Source organism: Lactuca sativa, chromosome 8 (assembly GCF_002870075.4).
Source record: "Lactuca sativa cultivar Salinas chromosome 8, Lsat_Salinas_v11, whole genome shotgun sequence".
NCBI lineage: Eukaryota > Viridiplantae > Streptophyta > Magnoliopsida > Asterales > Asteraceae > Lactuca > Lactuca sativa.
This window is the reverse complement of record NC_056630.2, coordinates 145,211,101-145,238,792: the sequence shown is the minus strand read 5'-3', so window position 1 is coordinate 145,238,792 and position 27,692 is coordinate 145,211,101.

The following is a 27,692-nucleotide window of genomic DNA, read 5'->3' as shown; positions in this document are numbered from 1 at the left end:
AAATTACTTGCAGCGATTGTAATAATAATAATGGAAGCATCTATCTTGGAGTTTATTTCTACCGATTAATTCCTAAACGTATAAAGTATAGCCGATTCTTCTACAAAATTCGTTTGCCGCCTTCAATCAAGGTATTTTTTTTGTCAAATATTTTTACTTCTCGTTCTATATTTCAATTTCGCTTGGTTGTTAATTTTAATATCTAGGATTTAATGGGCCATATCTACAAAATTCCAGTACTTCTTCATAGCTTTTCTTGAAATAATGATTTAAATAGCTTTGTTCAATCAAAAGCTATTTTTGATGTTAGGCTTGATTTTGATGTTCAATTTTGATGTCATATGATCGAATTTTGATGAAATTTTGAAGTTATATGTTCAATTTTGATGTCATATGATCGAACGTTGATGAACTTTTGAAGTTATATGTTCAATTTTGATGGTAGGCTTGATTGTGTTTAAGGAATATGATGAAATTTTGATGTAATATCTTCAATTTTAATGTCATATGATCGAATGTTGATGTTGGATTTTTAATATGCATTATTTTTGTTGTTGTTATCATGAAATATCCATATTTGTGTTTGATGTTATCGTGAAATCATATATATTCTTGCTTATATCATGAAATATCCATTAGTTTTATTGAATTTTACACTTGTTTTGTTGAAATAGTTGTTGACAATGTGCATTAGTTATGTTGTTATCATGAAATATCCATATTTGTGTTTGATATTACAGTGAAATCATATATATTCTTGCTTATATCATGAAATTGTACACTTGTGTTGTTGAAATAGTTGTTGACAAGGTGCTTTTATGTTGCTTAAATTGTTGTTGAAAATGTGTTTTTGCAATGTTTAACTTGTTAAAACATGCATTTTTTTTGTTGAATTGATCAAAGAAATGGGAGAAAAGAAGGATAGGATTAGCTGGAAGGTTGAAGGTGTAGAAAAAACGTTTCTAGAAGATTGTTTACGTGAAGTTACGGTGAATGGGCGGGAAGGGAGTAGTTTGAAAGCATTATCTTGGAGGAATGTAGCTGAAACATTAAAAATTGAACACAACTTTATTGCGGACCAAAAACAAATGAAGAACCGCTATGACTATCTAAAGTCAAAGTTTGGTGCTTTTTTGAAGTTATAAAACAAAACCGGCAACGTGTACAATTCAACAACCAATACCTTCAACCTTTCCAAAGAAGAATGGGAACTAGAATCGAAGGTATTTTTTTGGTTATAAAAAACATATTATCATATTTAAGTAATAAAATATTTTTTCCAAATAGTCAAACAAACATGTGGATTCTTTGAGACGCACGCCACTACCCTACCCCAACCTTTGCACATAGTTGTTTGAAGGCGCAACTACGACAGGCATAAATAGTTGGGGGCCAACTTCTACCCTTCCCCGCCCTACTCAAGAGTCAAGCCACTATAGTTTGCATGACTTTGATGACATCGATTGCACTCAACAAGAAACTGTAGGTCTCAGTGACGAGTCTTCCGCTCAATCAAAAAAACAAAAGACTACAGATACGGCAAAGAGTCAAAATAAAAGTAAAGATAAGGGTAAAGATGCATCCAATTCAAGATTGCTTGAAATCGGTGAAGATATTACCACAGTTGCTAAAATATTTGTGGAAAAGCATTCTTCTTCAAATTTGGATGCGTGTATGGAAAAATTGGAGAAGATAGGATGGGGAATATTTGATCCAAGATACACTACTGTTGTTGCTCTTTTTGGTGAAGGTGCGGATAAGAGGCAAGTGTGATTAACCATTGATCCAACTATTTGTGAGAATTGGGTCAAGACTGTTGGAGCACATTATGGAATGTTTCGCTAAGAAGATTTTTTGAATGTTTTGATGGTTTTCTTTTTTGGATAACTAGATGTTTGGATAACTTGATGTTTGGTTTGAACTAGATGGGTTTTTTTTATTACTTGATGTTTGGTTTGAACTAGATGGTTTTTTTTTTGGATTACTTGATGTTTGGTTTGAACTAGATGGTTTTTTTTTTATTACTTGACATGAATGACTTGATGTTTTGGATTACTTGATGTTTTGCATTGCGATATTTTTATATGATATGAATGACTTGATGTTTTGGATGAATTTTTATGTTATATGTTGTTAATATAATTGTTATGTATTTTCAAAATAACAGATTTTTTATGGATTCGGATGAAGAAATTGCATTTTTCATGTTACTATGTTGCTATTGGTTGAATATAGCATCCAATAGAATTGGAAGGGAAATTGATAATGATTCGGAAATGAGTGGTCATCAACATACACAAGAATTGTTACATGGAACTTCTACACAATGTAAAGACCCGATGTGTCTTTCACGTGAAGCATATGTACTTTTATGCAATCATTTTAGACGAAACAATTGGTTGCAAAGTAGTAGGCATATAAGCGTTGAAGAAAAGATGGCTATGTTCTTAACTACTATAGCACATAATAAACGGTTCAGGATTATCAAACGAAGGTTTCAACACTCCACAGAAATAGTTCATAGATGCTTTCATGAGGTGCTAAATGCAATGATGATTTTGGCAAAAGAAGTTATAGTGCCAAAGAATTCTAATGCAACTGTGAATTCCTCAAAGAGGCATCGTAAGCTAAAAGAAATCTTTCCTGGAGCAATAGGTGCGCTAGATGGAACTCTTGTACATGCAGTCGTACCTGCTGATCAAAAAACTCGCTATAGGGGAAGAGGAAAAGGTGAATGCTTTCAAAATGTTTTAGGAATTTGTGATTTTGATATGATGTTCACATTCGTATGGGTCGGTTGGGAGGGTATAACACATGATTCGCGAGTTTTGAAAGAAGTTGCATGTAACCCGACTTCAGGCTTTCCGTTCCCTCCTCCAGGTTTTTAATTCTTTTTAAGATTATTCTAAAATACGATATTAAATTTCTATATATAATACTTCCTTTACTCATGTGTACAGATAAATATTACCTTTGCGATGCTGCATACACCAACACTCGTGGATTTATGACTCCTTACCGCAACACGAGGTATTGGTTAGCCGACTATCGATGGCGACGTCCGTTAACTAAGGAAGAAAAATTCAATCATGCACATGCGCAACTCAGAAATGTTATTGAACGTGCTTACGGTGTTTTAAAGGCGAGATTCCCAATCCTAAAGCGAATGGCTCCTTTTCCTTTTTCAGTGCAAAGAGATATAGTTGTTGCTTGTTTTGCAGTCCACAATTTCATAAGGAAATGCGATATTCATGATGAGTTATTTATGGCGTTCGAGGAGAACAATGCTCAACCACAAGGGGGACAAAATGATGGCAAAAACGTACACGATATGGAATGGGGTTCACAAGGAAATGAATACATGGATAATTTACGTGACCAGATTGCGAATCAATTGGGGTGAAATTAAATTTGTAGGATTTTATTTGGATTTTAGTATGATATTGTGGATTTAAAAATATTTGTGTTTGATTTGGATTTGTGTTTAATTTTGATTTATGCTAAATTTGGATTTTATATGGTGTTTATATATTTTTTAATACATAATTAAGAATTTCTATTAGGTTATTTTCTAAATAAACAGTTGAATTTAATAAAAAAATAAAGCAGAAGGGTAAAATGGTCATTTTAATAATTCAGCAGAACAATTCAGAGGTCCCAACCAAACAGCACGTTAAACATTCAGCTCTTAAAATTTCAGACCCTCTTAGAAATTCAGACCTCTTAAAAATTCAGATCCTGCCAAACAGCCCCTAAGTGTTATGTTGATATTGGTAGCTCGGGGAGCTAGTGGAGCAGCAGTTCAGAGTCAGTGGTCAGGTAGCGGTCAAAGGAATTAGCAGCAGCAGTTCAGCAGTATCAGGTGAGTTTCCCTTTGTATGAATGGGTCTACGGCCACAATGTCGGCCCATGTAGTTATGAGTAGAAGACCCGGGGGTTAGCCCTAGGCACAGTATGCTAGTATGATGTTCGGGACAAGGTCTAATGATAGAGGGCGGGTGCCCAAGGAATGGTTTATGTGATAGTTTATACTTGTTGTCTGTATGATACTTGTATGTGCCTGGTAGGGAGGTGAGTGTGGGCGAGGTCCCGTATCTCACCAATAGCAGAGTGTGGATGGTGTTCCACATCTCAGTAGCAGCAGAGCAAGGGCGAGGCCCAAGTCAGGAAAGGAGTGAGTGTGGGCTGGGCCTGTATCTCACTACCAGTAGGAGCATGGACGGGATTCCGTGACACATCAGTAGCAGGTCAGGGGCGGGGCCCAGAGATAGGCGAGGCCTTAGGACAAGATCCGTTAGTATGAGTTTAGCTTATGTGAGATGTTTATGTGCCATTATATGTTAGTGGGCGGGGCCCTGTGACAGGCGAGGCCTAAGCGAAACAGATCTGTATCCGAGCGGGGCTCGAAGCCAGGCGGGGCCTGGAGCGGCGGGGCCGTTGTAACGGGCGAGGCCCGAGGTAGGGGTGAGGCCCAGGATAGCGGGCGCGGCCCAGTATGTGCAGTATGTGATTGCATGGTATGTGGTAGGGTGGGGAACTCACTAAGCTTCGTGCTTACGGTTTTCAGTTTTGGTTTCAGGTACTTCCGGTAGCGGATGATGGAGCTCGGGATGGTCGCATGGCACACACCATAACTTAGACAGCCTGGGGATGTTTATTCTGATAACGAATATGTATTTTGGAAACTAATACTTTGTTTATGTTTGAAAACGATGAATTTTCTTAACGTAATGTTTTATTAAAAAGAAATTTTTAGTCTTGAATTTTGGGAAGTTACAATAGGTATATGGTTTATTATTTGCTGATTGCTTGTGCATTGATAATGTGAAAACGCATCAGTAACTTGATATTGTTGCGTATAATTTAATTAGTGAATAGTAAATGCATATAAGTTGAAGTTTATCTATTCCTTTTATCCTAAGATGGTAAAAGCGATATCAGGGCCCCTCGATGATTTGATTTGACTTATGTGTTGGGCCCGGTCAGGAATAAATTGATGTGTTCAATTAAGCTCTATGTCAAACAAATTTGAGATCGAGAAACAAACTGTTGGACAATAAGTATGACTATGTTCCATGTGATTGTCCACACGATATATAGAACATAGGACTGTACGATCCCTTATCTAAAGGACAGTTTACTGATAAGATCAGAGTTCGACAACGTCTTTGAGAGCTACGATTGCTAATTGGATTATGCTTACATTTATAGTTACTAGACTTATCCAAGTGGGAGACTTTTGGATTAGTGTCTAAGCCCGTAACAATATTTGGTAAGTACTTGACCCGGTTTTGCATGGTCCTTTTGTGGCTAAAAGAGATTAATTAAATAAAGGGGACTAGAACTGTCAATTGTGTGATAGTTGGTTTTGGGTTGTGGATCCTTATGGATCATGGGGTGGACGAAATTAAGTTGTATGGACTCCTGAATTTGCCCAAGCTCTAATCTAGAAGGATCCTTAGACTACTTAAGGCCTAAGTAATCCAATTAGGGTTTCAGGCTGTTACCCTAGCAGCTCAAGTATTTAAAGGACCCAAGGACTACAGAAATCGGCTACCAGAAACCCCAAGGAGTTCCTAGAGCCGAATTTGTTTCCTTAAACTCTCTCCATATCATCCTCTTGCTTATTGGTGTTTGTAAGCCATTAGAGGAGTGACAATTGTGACTCTAAGCTCCAAGGATAACAAGATTCAAGCTTCCAAAGAAAGAGGTAATCTTCTAGGTCTGTTTTATAATGTTGATTTTGAATTATATATCATAGATCTAGGGTTTGCAAGTCTTGGATGAAAAGCATGTTCATTAGAGAAACCTAGATCCAAGCATTAGGGTTTGTATGTGCACATAGGAATGTTCTTATGGCTCAAACCCATCATGTATATATAAGGTAGAAAATTAAGTTCTATTGGAAATATCAATACGGCAACATCAGCTAGATCATGCATTAACCTCGATAATTATAATAATATGGCATATAGGTGCGGTAGGAGTACGATTTCGGAGAAGAAATATTAGTAAGTGGGGAGAGTTGTCACACCCAGTTTTCATTATATAGTAGAATTAAATATAAACAGTTTGCTTATAAAATTTGAAGTACATATATTTTACTTTTTTAGCCAAACTAATCATCATAAACCTGTAGTAGACATCAATACGATTTCTGTAGATATATATACTACCCAAATCTGACTTCGTTTGAGGAAGTTATGATTTTTCGAAGTTTCGGTATGATATAGTACAACAACATGTGACACAAAAATCGAAACTTAGATTGGTTGATTGTTAGCTAAAATAATGTAAATGAGATTTTAAGATTTTGTAAATACGGACTCGTCTATATACAGACAGTCAAGAATGGACTTCGTGTGAAGGAGGTATGATTTTCGCACAGACTATAATAGTCTAATCTCTATAAAAATATGAATTTAAAATTGAGTGAGAATTAGCGATTGAGACATAAAGGAAAGTTGTAGTTATCTTCAAGAGGATTCTAGGGATATAAAGAACGTCGAAAATGGAGCTCGTATGTGAATGTTATGGCCGCTCAAAACATTTTAGGAAAATACCTGCTATGATGACGTGGTAGCACAAGAGTATGCCACATAGCCGAGAGTTAGCCAAAATCTCTACCTAACACGTTGACTTGGCACAATGTGGACGTGACATGTGGCACCTCGATAATTGGACACATAGCGATGTCAGAGACGAAATCGACCTAGTGACATGGACGAACATATATTTAACACATGACACCAACAAGAACCAGGCACTCCAGCCTTGGGCGCGGCATGCCCCTTGCTTATGGCGCGGCAAGCCTCCCTAATTCCCTATAAATAGAGATCGATTTATGCTCACTCACTCACTTACTACACCCCAAATCCTATTGAAACCTTCCCGCATCTCTAGACTCGATACTCCCGAGTTCGCTGCTACTTTGGCAAAGATCCTGATCACTAGAGAGCCCAGAGAATAAAAGTTTTTGAGTTAAGGTTACGCCCACAACTTTCTGGCTTTTCCCTAGAAATTTCTGAAACTTAAGTTGCAATTACTATGCTTTAAGTGTAATATATATTTATATTCATATTCATTATTATGAATATATCAATAAGATTTATTAGTGATTCCAATCATAATATTGATTGACCTATGTACAGGAATGATATCTAATCTGGATTTAGTGAGTTGTTTAAATTGGGATTTCCAAAAAATATACTCTATATACTAAACAAAACCTACCTCCGATATCCTCTTACCTGGTTGTTCCTTATTTGATAGGTCTCGATGTATTCATTGGGATTGTTGAGGAATCCATGAAATAGTATTGACAAACAGTAATATTCATATTTAGGCAATTCAAAAAGGATAAGTTAAAGCACTAGCTTAGGAGTTAGCTTCCTGAGGGTCTTCCATCCCAGTCAAGTGAGTTATCTTGCTATACTTTGTATTACAATATATATCCATGTATGTTAGGACATAAGAGTTAGTATTTTAGTCTTTAGATGCTTAATGTTAGTGTACTTGGAGCTAGGAAGGCAGAAGGAATAGTCCCTATGTGTCTGTACTAGTCGAGCCAAAAGTATAGCCTCTATGTGCTTAAATGTTGTTGTACTTGAATTATTCATTAGGATTAGAATAGGTGTTGATGGCGGAACGGCCAAAGGTCGGGAGCCTATAAACCCGAGTGTTGAACACGAAATGGAAAATAGTCTGTAATCCTAAATACACTTATTATTGGTGGATCGGCGAAAGGTCGTGAGTAGTTGTTTGTATATTATTAGTGGATCGGCAAAAGGTCATGAGCCATTGTTGTAAGCATGTATATGTATTGTGGTATATGGTATTTTAGGGAACTTACTAAGCTTCTTGCTTACCTAGTGGATTATAAATGTTTTTAGGTACTTCTTCACATAATGAGAAGGGCAACGCTTGACTATACATACGCACATTGACATCATGCTTTCTGCATAATTTAAGTATACTTTGATTTACATGAATAAATAAAAATGAAAATTTTGCTATGAAAAATTGGGACGTTACTAAGCTCCTTAAAATGCTAGTATGAGTTTTTTTTTTCTAAAAAATAGCTTATAAGATACATTTTTGGTTTGTTAAGTATGACAACCTAAAATAGCTCGAAATGTAAGTTAAATATGGCATGCCAAACCTAGCCTCTCAATTTAGAGATAATTACCTTAATTTTCTATAAAATCTAATTTCTTATTATTTAAAATTGTTTTCTTGTCTATCCGATCTTTACAGATGATTCTAGAAGGTTTGGTTTCCTCATCCAATAAGTCAAATTTGGTCAACTCTTTAACTGGGTCGGTCAAACCCAATCTGGTCCAACCTCACCAAAGATAAAAGTGCATTAGCTCCTAGCGACAAATAAGCGTGTGAAGGGCCAAGTGCTCCTAAATTGCGCTAATTTGTGCACTCGTGTCATCAACTAGGCTAGGCATGCATGTGTGGGATTTACCCATCTCTTGATCAACTTAACGCCTTTGAAGGCATATCAAGAGAATAAGGTTATAAACCTAAAAAATGTTTCTTCCCCTGCTAATATGGGATCATGGGAAACAAGCCAACTTAGATATCCTATTATATTTCCAACAATCCCCAACCAAGTTGGAAAGTTTTCATTTCACTCAGAAAAATAATGTCACTTGGGTGTCATTAAGATTAAACCCTAGTTATATGAGAACAAACAAGAAGAGACCAATTCAATGGTATCCTTATAGGTTTAAACCACGAAGCTGATAACCTTTCTGATTTACCCCCAAACATCACATGAGATCTTTGCATTATATCTGATCACTAATATGGCCATACGATATAAATCCTTTTCATGACCCTTTAGAAGATAAACTACTAATGTTCACTTGAGGATGAACCACCTCTAGATCATATAGGTAAAGGTTTACAAAATCTTCGTTGCTTATATATCTCCAAAACATTGTTAAGAGTCTTAAATCAACCCCATTCTCGGTAATGATGTATAATTCTACATCACATGGATCTATCATTAATGATAATACATTTTTTCATTAGTGGCTTTGTTGTTACCCTTTAAACTTGAGGATTATGAGCAATAATATCAAGTTGGGTTTCTGTCACTAAAAGATTCTATTGTGGTTTTAGATACATGACTCTCATGGTAGATGTAACCAAATCTCTCGTGAAGAGATTGGTAAGAGGATCTGTCAAGTTCCTACTTATAGTACCATTCTTAATTACTTTTCTCATAAAATTGTGTCGCAGACTTACTTGTCTCGATGTCCCTATACTTTATTATATAATTTAGATAATGTGACCTCACTGTCATAATACATGGGTATAGATGACATTGGAATATCCCACAGATAATTATCAAAGAGTATAACTCTAATCCACTTTGCCTCTTTTCAATCTATTGCTAAGACAATTAGATCTATTTAATGAGATTGTCTCATAGAAATCTTACCACCTTTTCTTTTCACCTTGATACCAAGAATTGTATCAACTTCTCTGCGACCCTTCATCATAAAGTTAGAGGATATGTTTTTCTTCGTCTCAAGAATACCTTCTAAGTGAGTAGCGATGATCAACATATCATCAAAATAAAGACAAATAACAACTATATATTTAGATGTATATTTGGAATAAATACACTTTCCAAGTATACACAAAAGCAGATTCATAACAGGGAATGCATTCAAACCAAGTTAGTAAATGAGATCTAGCTTAGTGATTATGTCACAAGTGACTTGCTCTACGAAGAGAGAGATTATGAGAGTAAGAAACTTTGATCAGTAAGATAGAATGAGAACTGATGTGTATTAGAATTTAAGGAGAGATTTACACACATATTGAATACATTGAAAATGATCTCTATTTATAGAGAAGTTTACAACTCTAAGAGTAGCCATGCAAGGCATACTAGATATTAGAGTGTATTACAGAAAAGAAAAAATAAACTAAGTAAAGATATAGACTGCGGTGCTGAAGACTTCGGATAACAGTTGATGAAGACATTGCTTGACTGCGGTGGCTTGGGAGCTACGGTAGCAAAAGTTCAAGAGGTTCACTTTTTTTTATTCAACAGGTCTAATGAACAAATTCTTGCAACCGGGGCATATGTATCAAAGTAATTGATTTCGTCTTACTACATGTAGCCTCTAGAGGGTAATCTTGCTTTATAGACAGATATGGATCCATCTGGATGATATGTTCTCTTGAATATCCATTTGGATCATATGGTTCTCCTTCCCTTGGGTACATCAGCTAACTCCCAATTTCTATTACCCATAATTGAATCCATTTTGTCAATGATTGCTTCCTTCCATAATAGAGCATCTCCGGATGTCATGGATTCACTAAAGGTCTTAGGATCATCATTCAAGTTAATCGAAAAAATGACCTCTCTCATTATTTTCTTTTGTATTCCTCCAGCCAAATAAGAATATAAATAATCTCCAACATTTTTCTCTATTATATACCTTGTACTTCTTCTTGGTTCCTCTATAATAAGAGGAAGTGGGTGTATTTTTGGAGAAGTACTTGTAGACGTTGTGGAATTGGAATTTTCATCATCACTACAATACCTTTCCTCAAAGAATTTCACATATCTAGATTCCAAAACAATACCTAATTCAAAATCCAAAAATCGGTAAGCTTTGCTATTGTGAGCATATTCAGTAAATACACTCTCAGTTGCTCGTGCTCCCAATTTGGTGCGCTTAAGATCGAGTGTCTGATAACAAGCAACACACCCCCACACTCTTAAAAATCTAGGTTAGGCATTCTAATTTTTTACAACTCATAACGACTTGTAGGAATTGCACAACTAGTGATCTTATTATGAACATAACAAGTATTCAACAATGTTTCCCTTACATATTGTTTGGTAGACCTGATTGCTCCAACATGCAATTGACCATCTCACAAAGGGTCATATTCTTTCTTTTAGCCAAATCATTTTGTTAGGGAGTATAGGTAAACTTATTTTGTGTTTGATTTCATTCTCTTCACATACTGTGTCAAACTCTTTGTTGAATGAATCAAAAGCTTCATCTTTTGATATTAACAGATATACATGTAGATACCGAATAGATTCATCACATAATGTGAAGACATAACTTTTTCCTCCTTGAGTAAGCAAGGTTTTGAAAATGGACTAAAACCGAATCGGCTGTCATACAGTTTGATGGTTCAACTAATCCAACCTGTCAGCAAAACCAGATAATGTCATAATTACATTATTATTATTAATCTTAATTATATAAAAATACAAAAATGAAAAAAAAACTATACTTTTTGAAAATTCCCGGTTTTATGGAATTGATAGGATCATTTCACATGAAGAACAATTTTTTGGCCACTAAGAACCAGATCTGGAACCGGTTCCTGGTTTAACCTGATGGGTTTTGGTCATAAGACATCCTATGTGCTCATACAAACCCTAATGCTTGGATCTAGGTTTCTCTATTGTACATGCTTTGAATCCAAGACTATAAACCCTAATTCTAGCATATGGAAATCAATATTAACATATAATTAGGTTTAAGATAGTACCTTGATTGTAATGTAGCAATAACAATCCCAATTCCTCCTTGAATTGACTTTGGAAGGCTTAGAGTCACAAGTGTCACTCCTCTAATGGCTCACAAACACCATAAGCAAGAGGATGAAGAGGAGAGAGGTTAGAGGCTGCCCAAAAACGTGTGAAACCCTAGCAAGAAGCTTAGCCATGTTTTTGGTCCTTAAGGGATCTATATATAGTGAGGCAATTAGGGTTATCTAACACGGAAACCCTAATTTAGTTGCTTATGCCCTAACCAACCCATAGACTCCTTTAATCAAGCCCTTGGACGATTTCCTTATGGGCTTCCCATAAGAATTCGTCCACCTCTTGATTTAAGACAATCCATGGCCCAAATTGCAACTATCTTATAATTACAATTCCAGTCCCTTAAGTTTAATTAATCTCTTTTAGTCACAAAACTAATTACCAATTAATTATTGACTGATATTAATTAAACAATATGATTTCTCCTTTAATATATTATTCTCATAATATATTAATAAATCATATTTAATCCTTTCTCTCCATAATTCATCCTATCAAGTTGCTTTAGTGAAGGCAACCCAAAAGGACCATGCACCATCGGGTCATGTACATACCAAAATAGTTATGGACTTAGACACTAATCCAACAGTCTCCCACTTGGATAAGTCTAATAACTATTTTGCGTATGACTTCAGATCTTGATCTACCATCGTAGCTTTCCAAAGCCGCTGTTAACTCTGATCCTATCAGATACGCGTGTCTTTAGATAAGGGATCATATATTCCTCCATTCTAGATATCGTATGAGATATGATTTCAAATCATTCTCTTTGTACTATATCTCGATTCCCGATTTATGACGACTGACTAATTGAACAAATCAAATTAGCCCTAGCCAGGCCGAGCATTTATGTTTGTCATCACTAAATTATCGAGGGGCCCAAAGATATCGCTTTTATCCTACTTTGGATAAAAGGAACAGATAAACTTTGATACAATGCTTGCTTGCACTCACTCACCGAATCACACACAACAATATGTTTTATAACACCAAGTTACTGGTGTATTTACATATTATCAATGTGCAACTGATTTGCAAGATACAACTCACACATCTCGGTTTCAAGAATATAAGATGTTATCGTCTCACCAATCACTTGTGATACAATTCATGGAGTGATCCAAGTGAGCGTGGGTTTAATCCAATGCTCAAATCATATTCATAAGCACTCATGAACGTTGCAGCAAACATTTGCTTATGTACAATACTCTTTTAAACAATCCACACACCAATTCACGACAGTCTTCATTCATACCTACTTCCAACATATGAACGACTGTGGCCCGTTCGAATAATTTGACTGTTCTTAACCAATTAAATTATTCTGGAAGTCAAAACATGCAAATGTGAAACACAAGAATAATACTAATCCCATATGGCCTCAAACCTTTGAGTATAAATAAACTCCTTTTATTTATCACCATATCGATTACTCATTATTTGTCGTTTCGGGTAATCAACTTCTTACTTGAATTATTACACTTGTCCCATGCTCTTAGCATGCACACAATGTTTACCTATGGTTCTTACTTTGTGAAATAGATCACATTGAACACATTTCCAATCATTCTCATTTCACAACTCCAAATCCTTTTTCATAAGTGTGAGAATATCAAATTCTTGTTACTTATAAAATATGCTAGATTCTAATATTCTATGCAATGGTCCTTTTGTAATGTCACTGCACCAAAGTCACAAAGACTATTGCCAATGATATTACAAAGTCCTCTATCGGAGATTGTTACAAGACAATTCCTTAGATATGATGTCTCTCACTCAAAGTACTTTCCTTTGAACATCCTTTTGCATAAAAGTTTCTAGTCTTAGACATAGATCTTTTAATATTCATTCCCAATATGGACACACTTCCATATGTTCCATATGACAACTTATTCTTAATAGAATCTTATCTATTCCTAATAATGTCGATATGGTCCATCCAATATGAAAACATTTCCATATCTTCCAATACTATACTTCCAACTACTCACAGGCAACCAATCCTCTTCGAACTTGGATTGTCCTTTGATAGTTGTTTAATTATTTTAGTCTAAACCGATTCTAGTCCTTTTTCCCTCTAAATGTGCTCGACATTTGGGAAATTTTGGAATGTTCAAACATTAAAGCATTTGCAATCGATCCTATACCCGAAGCGTATGGGACACGACGCATAATGTTTTATTTGCAATGTTCTCAAAATTAGAATTGTGAAGAGGGATGCCGTAATCATAATCGAAATTTTAAGAACACACTATGTACCTTTGACTAAATTTTATTAACATTCCACAACCTAAGCCTTTAGATTTGAAATGAAGCATAATATTCTCTCCCTTAATTATAGCAAAACAACTTTACAACCCTTACGACTTTGCAAGGTATAACTCTTGTTTTCTATAATTAATATTGCCAACTTGCAATACGTGCCTTAATAATCATATAATCATAACATTTATGCTCCCACTATCATGATGATTATTATAAAACATAACACTTATGCTCCCACTAGCTTCGACATGTATTCAGAAACAGCTAAACTTTCAGAAAAACAATACTTATTGAATTTCTTAAGTTCATGTTTCTAATACTTAGTGCTTTGATAATCTTTTATCAATGCTTCTTGAACTTATACACCTTTACCTTAGATAGTTTATATGTGTGTGTAAACAATTGCCAAACCTCACAATTCAAATTATGGAAAGGAATACCGTAACCATAATCGAATTCGAGAATGCAATTTTACAATCACTATCTTCTTAAAATCTTTCTTAGTGAAAGCATTTCCTCACAATCATTTTCATGAAGGAGGAAATCTTATGACACTTAGATTTAATGGTGTATTTGTTCCTATCCATGTGAATTTGTCGAAACCAAAGTTTACGACAAATTCAAACTCATATGGATCGAACTTTCTTGATCTCGATTTCTTGCCTTATGGTAGCACAACTGCCCACCACATCTTCCAAGTAGTTAAGCAGATCACCTTTTCCTATCAATGTACCTTTCATTGATTAAGGTGCCTTGCCTTTTATGCGTTCAAAATGAGAATTCATAGAACTCACATGCATAATTAACTCAATTGGAACAGCACAGAAACCAAATAATGTCAACACGATAGGTTGCAAACCTCAACTCGTGCGCTAGTGATGATCCATAAGGTCTATTTGATTTGTTCTTGAAGCCTTTCAAGACCAATAAGACTCCCACTGACTCCTTGACATATAAGATTCTCTTGTCAATAATCATTTCTTGACAAACAAATATTCAAGAGTTAGTGTATCTTTTATTAAAACAAAACACTTCATAACTTTGGTCCTAGTTGGTCTATGTCTTATCCAAGACATCACAACTTTCCACAATTGATGAATGTTATAAACCTTACTTTTTCACTCGATGTCACAATCTTAACTTTAAGACTTGTTATTGGAATGAAGTATGATTGACTTATTTATTTAACCATTTCTTCAATTCTTGATTCCTCTTCTTAGACATACAATTTTACTAAGACTCATTTAGAGGATCAATTGAGATATGGTTCTTAATCATTAAGACCTATCATAAAGCATAAAAGGTACTCTCCTATCTTCTTAGAATGGAGAAACTTTTATCTTTCTGCCTACTTGATTCTTCTTATTCGTTCTGCTATTGATCTAAACCCTTTAATCAATTCAGAATTACACTTAATCTTGTAAGTATAATCATATTTACTAAACCTTTAGTAAATCATGACGAATATCATTGTTACTCTTATGGTGGACTTGATCAACACGCAACATTGTATGCTCGATCTCTTAGCCCTTCACTTGACACTTTGTCAATGAATTTTTCTAATTTCCAAATATGAAATTTCTCATTCATCGTGCAACCAAGTTGCGTGATTCCAAATTTCTGTCCAATTGAAACTTTGGGCGATGAGAAACTCTCCCTATTTGGTAAATTCTCAACTTTCCATAAATAACATAATAAGAACCAAATCCATTATTGCTAATAACAGAAACATTTTAACATTAATTTTTCATACACGCCATTGCAAGGATAAATAAATAAAATTTAAAATCAAATTTTATTTTATTGCGGAAAAATTTGTCCTTACAATGCAATTAATTGAAAAACTTATGCTAATACATCTTTCTTAGCAATATAACTCTAACTCTAAGTAGTAGCTTAAGAATCTAATCCTCGAAAAATACGATCGAAATCCATTCCTTCATGGTTAGATTCTGCTCACTTCTTCCTTTAAGCTCCCTTTCTTTTCTTCGATTCTACAAAACATCAATTGTAATCTTATCACATTATGTATTAAGAATCCAGAATAGAAGCTTAAAAGAGTTAGTTAATGGATTTTACCTATATTAGAGCCATACGCTTTGACTCTCCTATCTCTTAGATCTCTTAGGTAAATGGGGAAGCTTCGTCTCCAATGCCCTTTCTCTTGGCAATAAAAGCAAATTGACTCTTTTGGAACATGACATGGAACTACTTCAGACATTGCCTTTCTCTTATGATCAAACTTTTCGATCATAGCATGTCTTTCGTTGCCATTGTCTATATCCATAGAGGTCTTGAAGGCAGATTCACCAATCAACTTTGCTTTTTCATTGCGCCAAACCATTGCTAATTCAGCAGCAATAAGCATATAGGTGAGATCTATAAGGGTCACGTCGCGGTTCATCATATAGTACTATCTTACGAACTCACTATATGAGTTAGGAAGTGACTGAAGAACCCAATCAACAGCCATTTCCTCACAGACAACGGATCCCAACATTCTTAACCTATCAATGTGTGACTTCATCCCTAGGATGTGTGCACACACCGACTTTCCTTCTTTATGTTTACTTGCCAAAAGGGCTTGAGTGATCTTGAACTTTTCAAGCCTTTGAACTTGTGGGTTAGGGAGAATAATTGGAGGAGGAGGAGGAAGTGAATCATGATCTTTTGTTCCTCGATCGAATCGTGGAATATCATCTTCATGTGGAATGCTTGTTCCATGGGATTTGGGAAGACCATAGTTGTCAAACTTTGACATCTACAATACGGGATAAAAACGAATTTAAGTTAGTTGATTGATTAAGTCCTTAGTAAATCACCCAAATGAGATACTAAGGCTAGGACCCAACACAATATTCTACAACTCGGGAGAGGGATGTCGTAACCCTAATTGCAGAATATTTGAAGGTAAGTGAATGACGATTCACTAATTTCCACCACGAAAAACGAAAAAGAAATTTAAGTTTTAAATCTATGAAAACTCCTAGATCCTTTGAGATTCATTGAACTTTCAATGGCATGTTTAAATCTCGATATGCCCCTCTTGTTTGTGACTGGGATGCCGTGGATCACAAAGCGGGTGTGAATAACCATGCAAACTTACATGGTGCCCTCACATGTTACACTCACCTATTCGATGTGCCGGTAAACCACACACGCTCCACCGAACTATGACAAACATTGAGTCACCCTTTGCTACCTTTGCTTAGAACCATTTAGTGTGCCGGTAAACCACACACGCTCCACTAACGTCTTTGCAAGGGCACAAAGTGTAATTTCATGGAATTGCATCAATTCACTTTTGCCTAAGTAACTAAGATTGGGAATTTTATAAAAACATTTAGTTACTTTGATATTTCATTATACTTATAATGGAAGGTTTCGTCCTATCCTACCCGTTCAGCTAACGACCCTCCACTAGTCAAGAGTGCGGTGGGTAAGAGTGGATACCCATTCAATCGCCATTTTATAGGCAAATTCCTTAAACACCCCTCATAGACCAGCTTTGTGAATGAGGCCTACTAACGGTAAGACTGACTTTTACTCATACATATATATAATGTTAGACTTTTAATGTTATATATAGTATAGGGTGTATTTTATACTTTTAAAATATTAGGTGGTCAAATTTAACAATTATACCTTTAATTCAACTAAATTGTAAACCAAAAATTTTATGGATTTATTAAACCTCTTTTAATTATACACCTTAATTAATTAATAAAACCATAAGGGTTTGATTTGAACTTTTTCAAAACAATACTAGGGTTTTAGAATTTAACATTCCTAATTAAACTTTTAATCAACTTTTAAATTCCAAAACTTGAGGGCAAGTTTTGAAACATTTCAAACATTAGAGTTTAGAATTTAAATATACATCAAAATTAAACCATTTAATCAAAATTTAAATTCCAATACTTGAGGGCAAGTTTTGAAACCTTTTTTCAAAACATTAGGGTTTTAACTATTTAAATTTCAAAACAACAAAACTTTTGGGTTCAAATTTAAACTATAAAACCTAAGGGGAAAATATGAAACATTTCATAACATAAGGATCAAATAACAAATAATATAAATTAACAATTAATTACATAATTATCCACATTTGATTTATTTAATGATTTCTTGCAAAACAATTTATCAATTTAATCAAAATAATTAATCAATTATCACATAAGGAAACAATTATCTTATTAATTGATAAATATCTTCAATTAGATCAAAAATATAGTCATATATATAAAAAAACGGATTTATATTGATCTAATATGATAAGGTAACTATCCATAAGCAAAAACAGCAAGAAATCGCGAAGATATCCCCATCTGACGAGTTGACTCGTCGAGTCACCATGGACTCGGCGAGTTAAGCTATGGACTCGGCGAGTCCAGCCTCCAGAAACCAAAAAATCGAATTTTTCATACATATCAAGCATCAATACAATAGAAACCAATCTAGGCTCTGATACCACTGATGGGTTTTGGTCATAAGACATCCTATGTGCTCATACAAACCCTAATGCTTGGATCTAGGTTTCTCTATTGTACATGCTTTGAATCCAAGACTATAAACCCTAATTCTATCATATGGAAATCAATATTAACATATAATTAGGTTTAAGATAGTACCTTGATTGTTATGTAGCAATAACAATCCCAATTCCTCCTTGAATTGACTTTGGAAGGCTTAGAGTCACAAGTGTCACTCCTCTAATGGCTCACAAACACCATAAGCAAGAGGATGAAGAGGAGAGAGGTTAGAGGCTGCCCAAAAACATGTGAAACCCTAGCAAGAAGCTTAGCCACGTTTTTGGTCCTTAAGGGATCTATATATAGTGAGGCAATTAGGGTTATCTAACAAGGAAACCCTAATTTAGTTGCTTAAGCCCTAAGCAACCCATAAACGCCTTTAATCAACCCCTTGGATGATTTTCTTATGGGCTTCCCATAAGAATTCGTCCACCTCTTGATTTAAGACAATCCATGGCCCAAATTGCAACTATCTTATCATTACAATTCCAGTCCCTTAAGTTTAATTAATCTCTTTTAGTCACAAAACTAATTACCAATTAATTATTGACTGATATTAATTAAACAATATGATTTCTCCTTTAATATATTATTCTCATAATATATTAATAAATCATATTTAATCCTTTCTCTCCATAATTCATCCTATCAAGTTGCTTTAGTGAAGGCAACCCAAAAGGACCATGTACCATCGGGTCAAGTACATACCAAAATAGTTATGGACTTAGACACTAATCCAACAGAACCGGCCGGTCCATTAAGGTTTTCAAAACATGGCGACTACGTATTTCATTTAATTCATATATATCAGAATGAGTCAACTCTACGGATAATGCATTACTTTTAACTGATGGAAATGGTTTCTTTGGAAACTTTGATTTAATATAGGTTTTACATTTTCCAAAATATTTTTTTTTCATATTTTGACATTCTTTTACTTTGCATTTTTTTTCAATGTTTTTAAGATTAGTGCGTGCTAAGCCTTTATACCATAAAGAAAATGAACAAACAAAATAACCAAAAAATTATTTTTCCCTCCAAACATGGCCTACTCGCAATACCCTCATTACTAAGGCAATGACAATACATTCCTACATAATTATTCACCCTCCAATCATACATGTTTTCCTTAGTGATCATAGCTTTTCCTCTGCGAAAACCAACCCCTTCGAAAAAATAGGGACATGAAAAACATCTCAAAGGGTAACCCATCTACCATGTGTGAACTTCAAATGAGCATCACTTATCCCTTGAACCTCAACTATGTGACCATCTACACAGACACGTTTGGCGTTGATGTCGTTAGTCGGTAACTGCGAAAGATGTCTCATTGCCCACAAACATGCACAGGGGATCTAGTATCAAAGAACCATCCTGGAGCTGTAATTTTTCGATTCAGGGAAGAGATCCTGAAAAAACTCCCCAAGGTTCGCATTTACAACCAAATCGGTAGCGTGCTTAACTGCATGTGTCATTGCTCCTGATTGTGATCTTTACATTTTCGTGCATAGTGCACAATCTATTCCCAAACGTGGTAAGGTCTGAACCTCTTAGGATTTGAGTTAGGGTTATTTTGTTGTTGATGGCTCAATCTCTTGAATCTTTTTTTCTTGGGTCCTAAGTTCCTTTTGTCCAGTCCCCCATACTTGCCATTATGGCCATAACCCCTAAATGATAAGTGATGCACAGTCGATCGGACTTTACCACGCTTGTCCCTAATGAGTGTTTCCTCCTAAATGTGGAGGCGCTTCATCAAATCATCTCAGGAATAGTCCTCATATTTATGCATCATCCTATTAGAGAAGTTTTTCCAAGATGGTGACATCTTTGCGATTGTTGAGTCTAAATTATGGTTTATACTTTGCTTTTCTAGGAAAATGTATTTTTATGTCAAGGAAAATGTATTTTTCCAATAGGGTGACATCTTTGCGATTGTTGAGTCCTCATATTGTTGAGTCTAAATTATGGTTTACGGCCATATAAGTGTTTACGGCCGTCAACAAGTTTACGGCCGTAAACCCACTGGGCCCTTATTCCCCAAGTATATATATATATATAGGTGTTAGGTGGTTGAGGAGGGATTTGATGAACTTTAGAGGAGTGTAAAAACAAGGAGCTTATGTGTGTGTATTTGAAGGTGTTATAGAGAGAGAAATTAGAGAGAGAAATTAGAGAGAGAGGGAGAGAGAGAGAGAGAGAGAGAGAGAGTGTGTGTGTGTGTGTGTGAATCTTGTATCTGGATCTTCATTCATATCAATACATACAAGATTCATCATCTTCTTCTTCTCCTTCTCTTCTATTTGATCTGACATCATCCGTTTGATTGGGATTCTGCACCATCAAACGGATTTGATTGATATACAAGAAGATTGGGACCTTACAATTGGTATCAGAGCTTGGATTGTATCAGTCAATTTTTTCAGATCTGAAGCTTATTTGATCTTATTTTCAAAATATTTTTCCGTTTTTGGATAGATCTCTAAAAATTAGGGGGGTGGGGGGGGGGGGGGGGGGTTGTTCTTTCAGTTTTTCATAAAAACATGTTTTTGATCGAGTTTTGGAGCAAAAAGGGGCAAAAATCGGTGTTTTTGGTCGTAACCAACGAGGGGGTGGCGGCGTTTACCGCCAGCAGCTAGGGTTTCCGGAGTTTACGCCCGAGTTTGCGGTCCTTAGAGCTTGCGGTCGGAGATTACGATCCTTCGGTTTACGGTCCTCACACGTCTACGATCCGAGTTTGCGGCCTCGGAGTTTACGGCCCGTCTTCACACCTCGCATCACATCGCACCAGGTCCTTGCATCGCGTCGTCGGCCTCGTCCTCACAAGCAGCAGCCTCGCCTTCGCATTTAACAAAATAGGAAGCGGATTTGGAGGTGATGAGGTTCGAACTCAGGACCTCTGATTCATCAACATCAGCGCCTTACCAGTTGATCTACCAATCACTTTGTTACAATATTCCTTTAGATTTTTATTCAAAACCACTCCCTGTCGCATCCAGTTTCGAAATTTTGTCACTTTTATCCCAAAAAATAAAATTTCATTTATTTTTAAATTCCTTTTTCATCTAAATAATAATAAAAATAATAATAATAATAATAATAACAATAACAATAATAAATAATAATAAATAATAATAATAATAAATAGTTTTTAATTTTTGACTTTTATCTTCAAAATTTGACTTTGACTTTCAATTTTGACCTTTGACTTTCTCGTTTGACTTTTAAATTTTCACATTTAGCTTTTCGGTTTGACTTTTTCAAGTTTGACTTTTTGAATTTGACTTTTAAGGTTGACATTTGAGGTTTATAGTCAAATGGCATTTTTTAATTTGACTATTAGTTTGGCTTCTAGTTGTGCTTTTAATGGTTTTTGAAGTCTGTGAGGGAATTGAGGACATGAAAGAGAGTCGTCAAGAGATGTTAAGACAAAACTTCAACATGTTCAATTATATCCCTGGAGAAACCCTGGAAGCTCAGTTGCAGCGATTTACTACACTTACTACTGAGATGAATATAGTTGGGATCTTCTTGACTAAATCTAAGATAAACAAAAGGCTGCTAAATTCACTTCCGAAATCGTGGGATATGAACGTAGATGTCATCAAGAAGACAAAAGATCTCAATCATCTTAGTCTTGCTGCTGTAATGGAAGAACTTGACGCTTTGAAGTGTGGAAAAACAATGAGTTCTGCAAACATCCCAGTCAATGGAGTTTCATGCTCTCAATCTTGTGAACCTATGATTAAACTTCTTCGTGAACAAATTGATTTATTAAAAAGAGAAGTTGAGGACCTGAGATATGAAGGATATCAACTTAGGAAAGAACAAAAACCCATAAAGGCCCAATTAGAGACAAAGATAAAAGACTTTAGGAAACTTCAGGGGGACTACAGTAACAAATGTGACAACTATGACTATATCAAGAGACAGAATGTTGAGTTAATTACTGAGCTTGATACATTAAAAGGCAAATTTGACACTGCAAATTTTGATTTTAAAAAAATTTGATGTGTCAAGTGAAGTAGTTGTGAACATGATAGATCATTGTTTGCAATTTAAAAATAACCAGCAAAAGGTTCTAGGTTATGATAGTGTTCCTCCACCTTTCAATCATAACTACACATCCATCCCTATGACACAGGAAGAAATTGACAAGGAGGCACATCTTCAATATGGAAAACCAGCTGGATTTGTGTCAGGAGGTGTTCAGGTTAAAGATTCTAATGTTCTACTTTATGTGCAGGTAAAGTAGCAGAAGATGAGAACAAGGAGAAAACCACTGAACAAACCAACATCTCCTTGAGCTCTGAATATGTTGCTTCGAACTCAGCTGCTTCTGATCAACCTGCTGTTGAGAAATACAGGCCAGCAATTCCAGTGAAACAGAGTGCCTGTTGTAATTGTGCTTGTGGGAACAATAAGAGACAAGGCAAGGATACGCCACCAGGGGCAGAAAGAAATAACTTCACAGTAAACAAAAAGACTTGTTTTCACTGTGGAACACCTGGACACATTGCCAGAATTTGTCTGAATCGTGCATACGTTCCCTTCTATTCACAAGTCTGGCAGAATGCGCAAAGTGGGAGATACTCCAACAGAAACCCTTGAAGGTCACGTTCAGACAATGGTGACTGGAAACGCGCAAAAGGACAAGAATCAAACCCATAAGGCCAAGAATCCGAATCCCAAAGTCAAGAAGGGAATGCCAGCCAAGAAGTCCAATCCGAGAGATGCTCCAGCGAAACCAAGAGCGGCTAGGTCAAAGTCATCTCGGCGATCGGCTTCAAGTTCAAAAGCATGTACTGAGCCACCCATCAGATCGAAAAACCCAACTACAAATGGGTTCCAAAGGCTCACTCTCCCAAATCTTCTAACGATTCTAATATTTATTCATCTTCTGTTTGTGATAAACAGGATATGTCATGGGAGAAAGTATCGTGCAAGGATGAAAAAGGTCGACCCAATTTCAAAATGGACTAGGTTCAAAAGACCAACTGATCCCACTCTGTGTCGGAACAACTATGGAGGCATATCATCAGACTTTGGTTTGTTGGTAGTGGCTGTTCCAGGCACATGATGTGGGAACGTCTCTCAACTGTATAACACTCAAAACTTTGTTCGAGAGTATGTGTCCTTTGCGGGAAAGGAAAAAAGGAGGAAAAGAAGAGATCACAAATGGGGTTAGTGCTTAATGACATGAAGAATTTTCGGATCTGTTCTAAGATTATGCGTGTTGTTCTCAGATCTTCTGTATGCAAATTCAATCGGTGAATTACGGTTTGCATCATCTTCTCTATACTCCTGAGTTTATCTTACTCTGATTCGTTTTTAAGACAATTTTTCATTTTCTTATAGTTTTTCGTTACTAGGTAATGTGTTGGGAAGTGATATCAAGAAAGTGATAATGGGCAGTCTAAAACATGTGTAAAGGACTAAATCTGAATTGTCTAGACTCTGGGATCAAGGTACTGGTAGGCACAAAGGATTTGATAGTGTGGATTTAGTTAAGATTGTTTGGACTAACCATACGAGCTCGGGTAGATTGAGCAGTGACATAAACACAGGAACCCACTGGATACACTAAATTAATACGCATCTAGAACTGTGGCTTAACCATTCCTTGATGTACTAAATTATGTCCTTCATTCTGATTCTGATAGGGCGAATGGGGGGTTCTGATAAAGTAGGTCTATAGGAAATTGTTTTCTTGCTTTCTATCTGTTAGTCATATGTTGCTTCCTTTGCGTGATTGGAAGAGATCTGACCTGGATTGCAACATATGCAAATCTAATTCTACGCAACTTCTTATCTATGAAACTATTTCTATCTATTAATCATATGATGTCCCCTCTGCGTGATCGGAAGATCCGACCTGGGACACAACATATGCAACATTCTACCTCTCAATTCCTCTATCCTAGTTAGCCATATGTTGTCCTCTCTGCGTGATTGAAATATATCCGACCTGGGACACAACAACATCCATTTCTAAATCTGACTTCCTCCTTAATAATTGTTTACTCACATAAAGTAAGGAGTTCTTTGGAAGTTCTTGATAACCAGGGTATATCGGGAAGTGGGGAACACATTTTAGTGCAACTAAAATTGAACTATTTAAGAGGTTGCCTGTAGATCTCGTTGCTTAATTTAACTGGACAACAATACCCGTGGTCGTTGTCAGCTAAATGGTATATTTGGAAAATTTTGTCAACATCCTTCGTGTTTAAGTGGACCACTATACCAGCAATTGACCAGATCTATTCATGAGGGTGAAGGTACCAATAAACAGGTTAAGACTGTCTCACAACTTTGATCCCAAATATTTTTTGTTTTTTTGTTAAATTTGTTCATAGTTTTCCCTCTATGCACAAATTTAGGGAGAGAATTAAAAAAACATTTAAAAATTCAAAAATCAAAGAAAAATTAGAAAAATTCAAAAATCAAACAAAATTCAGAAAAATTAAAAATCCAAATATATTTTTTGTGTGCTAAGTTTTCTTTTAATTTGTTTTGTCTTGAAAAGTGAATCTAAGTGTAGATGAGACTCATGGAGACTGTATCGAAGATTTTCTAAGCCAATGCTTTATCCGTGAGCATCGAAGAATTCTCATTCGGAGGAGTAAGAAATGAAGATTATTCTTTCAACATTCAATCCTTAACCCCAGAAGCAAGGTGAAGTTGTAGTTGAAGATTATGTTACAGATTACATTGAAGCCTCATCAATCAGTCTGCTGCGATCTATGAACTTGCTGAAGTGATCCAGAAGATTAGTTCACTCTTTTATTCTCTCTGAAGATTCTCAAGCTGAAAGCGCCATCTTTCAAGAATCAGTACAAGAAGCCTCCTCACCCAATGTGCGTTCAAGGTCAAATTCTGAAGAAAAACCCAACTGCTCAAGATGAAGTCATTTATTGAAGATTCATATGTTCATCTTGATGCTGTAAAGAATTTGAAGATAAGTAATGAAGCCAAGCTTACAATGAAGATTAACAAGAAAAGACAGCTAATTTTTAGGGGGAGTTTGTTGGGTAAATTAGAAAAGAAAGCTATAAACCAAGGGAGAGATTGTGGACTCTAAATTATGGTTTATACTTTGCTTTTCTAGGAAAATGTATTTTTATGTCTAGGATTGTAAACAACTTTGTGTTTACAGCCATATAAGTGTTTACGGCCGTAAACCCATTGGGCCTTTATTCCCCAAGTATATATATATATATATATATATATATATATATATATATATATATATATATATATATATATATATATATATATATATATATATATATATATATATATAGGTGTTAGGTGGTTGAGGAGGGATTTGATGAACGCTAGCGGAGTGTAAGAACAAGGAGTTTATGTGTGTGTATTTGAAGGTGTTCTAAAGAGAGAAACTAGAGAGAAGAACAAGTATGTGTTAGTGTGTGTGAATCTTGTATCCGGATCTTCATTCATATCAATATATACAAGATTCATCATCTTTTTCTTCTCCTTATCTTCTATTTGATCTGACATCATCCGTTTGATTGAGATTCTGCACCATCAAATGGATCTGATTGATACACAAGAATGATTACGGACTTAAAACGATAATTTGACCAACCTAGAAGAATTCCGACAAAGAGATGGAAAGAGAGTTTAGATTATTAACTATGAACTGGAGTTCATATACTTTCCCCATTATAGGTTTGTTATCAGTGATTTGAAACTCTAGGTACTTGGACATGAGGTACTTATTAGTGCATCATCATGTGACTTGTACTTGAGTTTCAAGGCTTTCCATAGTGCTTTAGGATTTGTGATCAGTCCATATAGGTCATAGAGGTGGTTAGATAGTGAGTTCTTGATATGACCCACATATAGTTCATCTGACTCCCTATGCAGAGACTTTTGCTTTTCCAGATCATAGATGGCCTTTGGGTCCACAGTCTTCCCTCTCTGCGAATCATATCAGTAGGTATTTGGATCAAGTTAGGGTCTAAAACATAGGAAAGTATCAATACATGAAGCATGAACTTGATCTTGATGGTAGAACCTACACGGATTTGACTCTTGTCCTTAAAGGATTTTACTTCACTTATAGGGTAATAAGCAAAAGAATAAAACCTCGGTATATATATATATATATATATATATATATATATATATATATATATATATATATATACACACACACACACACACACAAAGATTTGTACGAAATGCACACCAAAGGCAATCTAGTGCAAGCGCTCATGAGTAATAGTTGAAGCGAGAGTAAACATTACAGGGAGAGACATTGTTATCTCTACTTCGAAGAAAACAATTGATAAAGAACACAAAGGAAAACTAAAAAGGTAGTAGGCGAAGATCATTGGATGTGATAGGCATTTATAAGGAGTTGACGGCGAGAAAATCAACCACTGACAAATCGAGGAAGCAGTGGCCACGCAAGCAGCAAGGTACATGCTATGCACACCAAAGGCTTTGTTACCCAAACACTTTAACGCTTATTTAAGCCTAATTATTTAAAAAAAAACATTTGACAACCGCCTTTAACAATTAGGTTGGGGGCTTAATGGTGTATGGGGATTGGCCCACATAAGAGGACGGGCCGACAATACAAGGAAAAAGTCAAACAACGCCAACGAGCTCAAACACACTTAGGCCGACAATCAACAATATTAAAGACCAACCTATCACACCGAGTAGCAATCAACCATAACAAGGAAATCTTCCGTACAAATCCTTGGGAAACATCATGGGAAACATGAAAAGAAATATTATTATTATATTGAATGGAGAAAGATTGAAACGAAACCCTAGAGATCCCCAAAAAACAGACTTGTTGACTTAATTTGACCTCTCACAGGCTTACATATGACGGTTTTAATTTCGAATAAGATATCGTTATTTACTCTTATCCAAATTTAAACCTAACGTCTATGCGATCTTTCTAAAGGATTCTAAAAGGTTTCGTCTCCCCATCCACCAAAAATAAAAGCTCCTCAACGTTGTGTGAAGTGCCAAGTACGCCTAAACCGGGTCATTTCGCACACTCGTGTCGTTGGCTAGGCTAGGCGTGTTTGTGGGGGTTTCGCCTATCTCTTGATCCACTTAAAGCCTTTGAATATCTATTAAGAGAATAAGGTTATAAACCTATAAAATATTTCTTCCCAACCAATATAGGATAATGAAAATTTAACAAACACCCCATTGTTGGAACCATTATATTTCCAATAGGAAGGTTTTTGTCATTATCAATGGAATAAAAAGATAATTGTCTAGGTTGGTTCATAAAACCTTGTAAT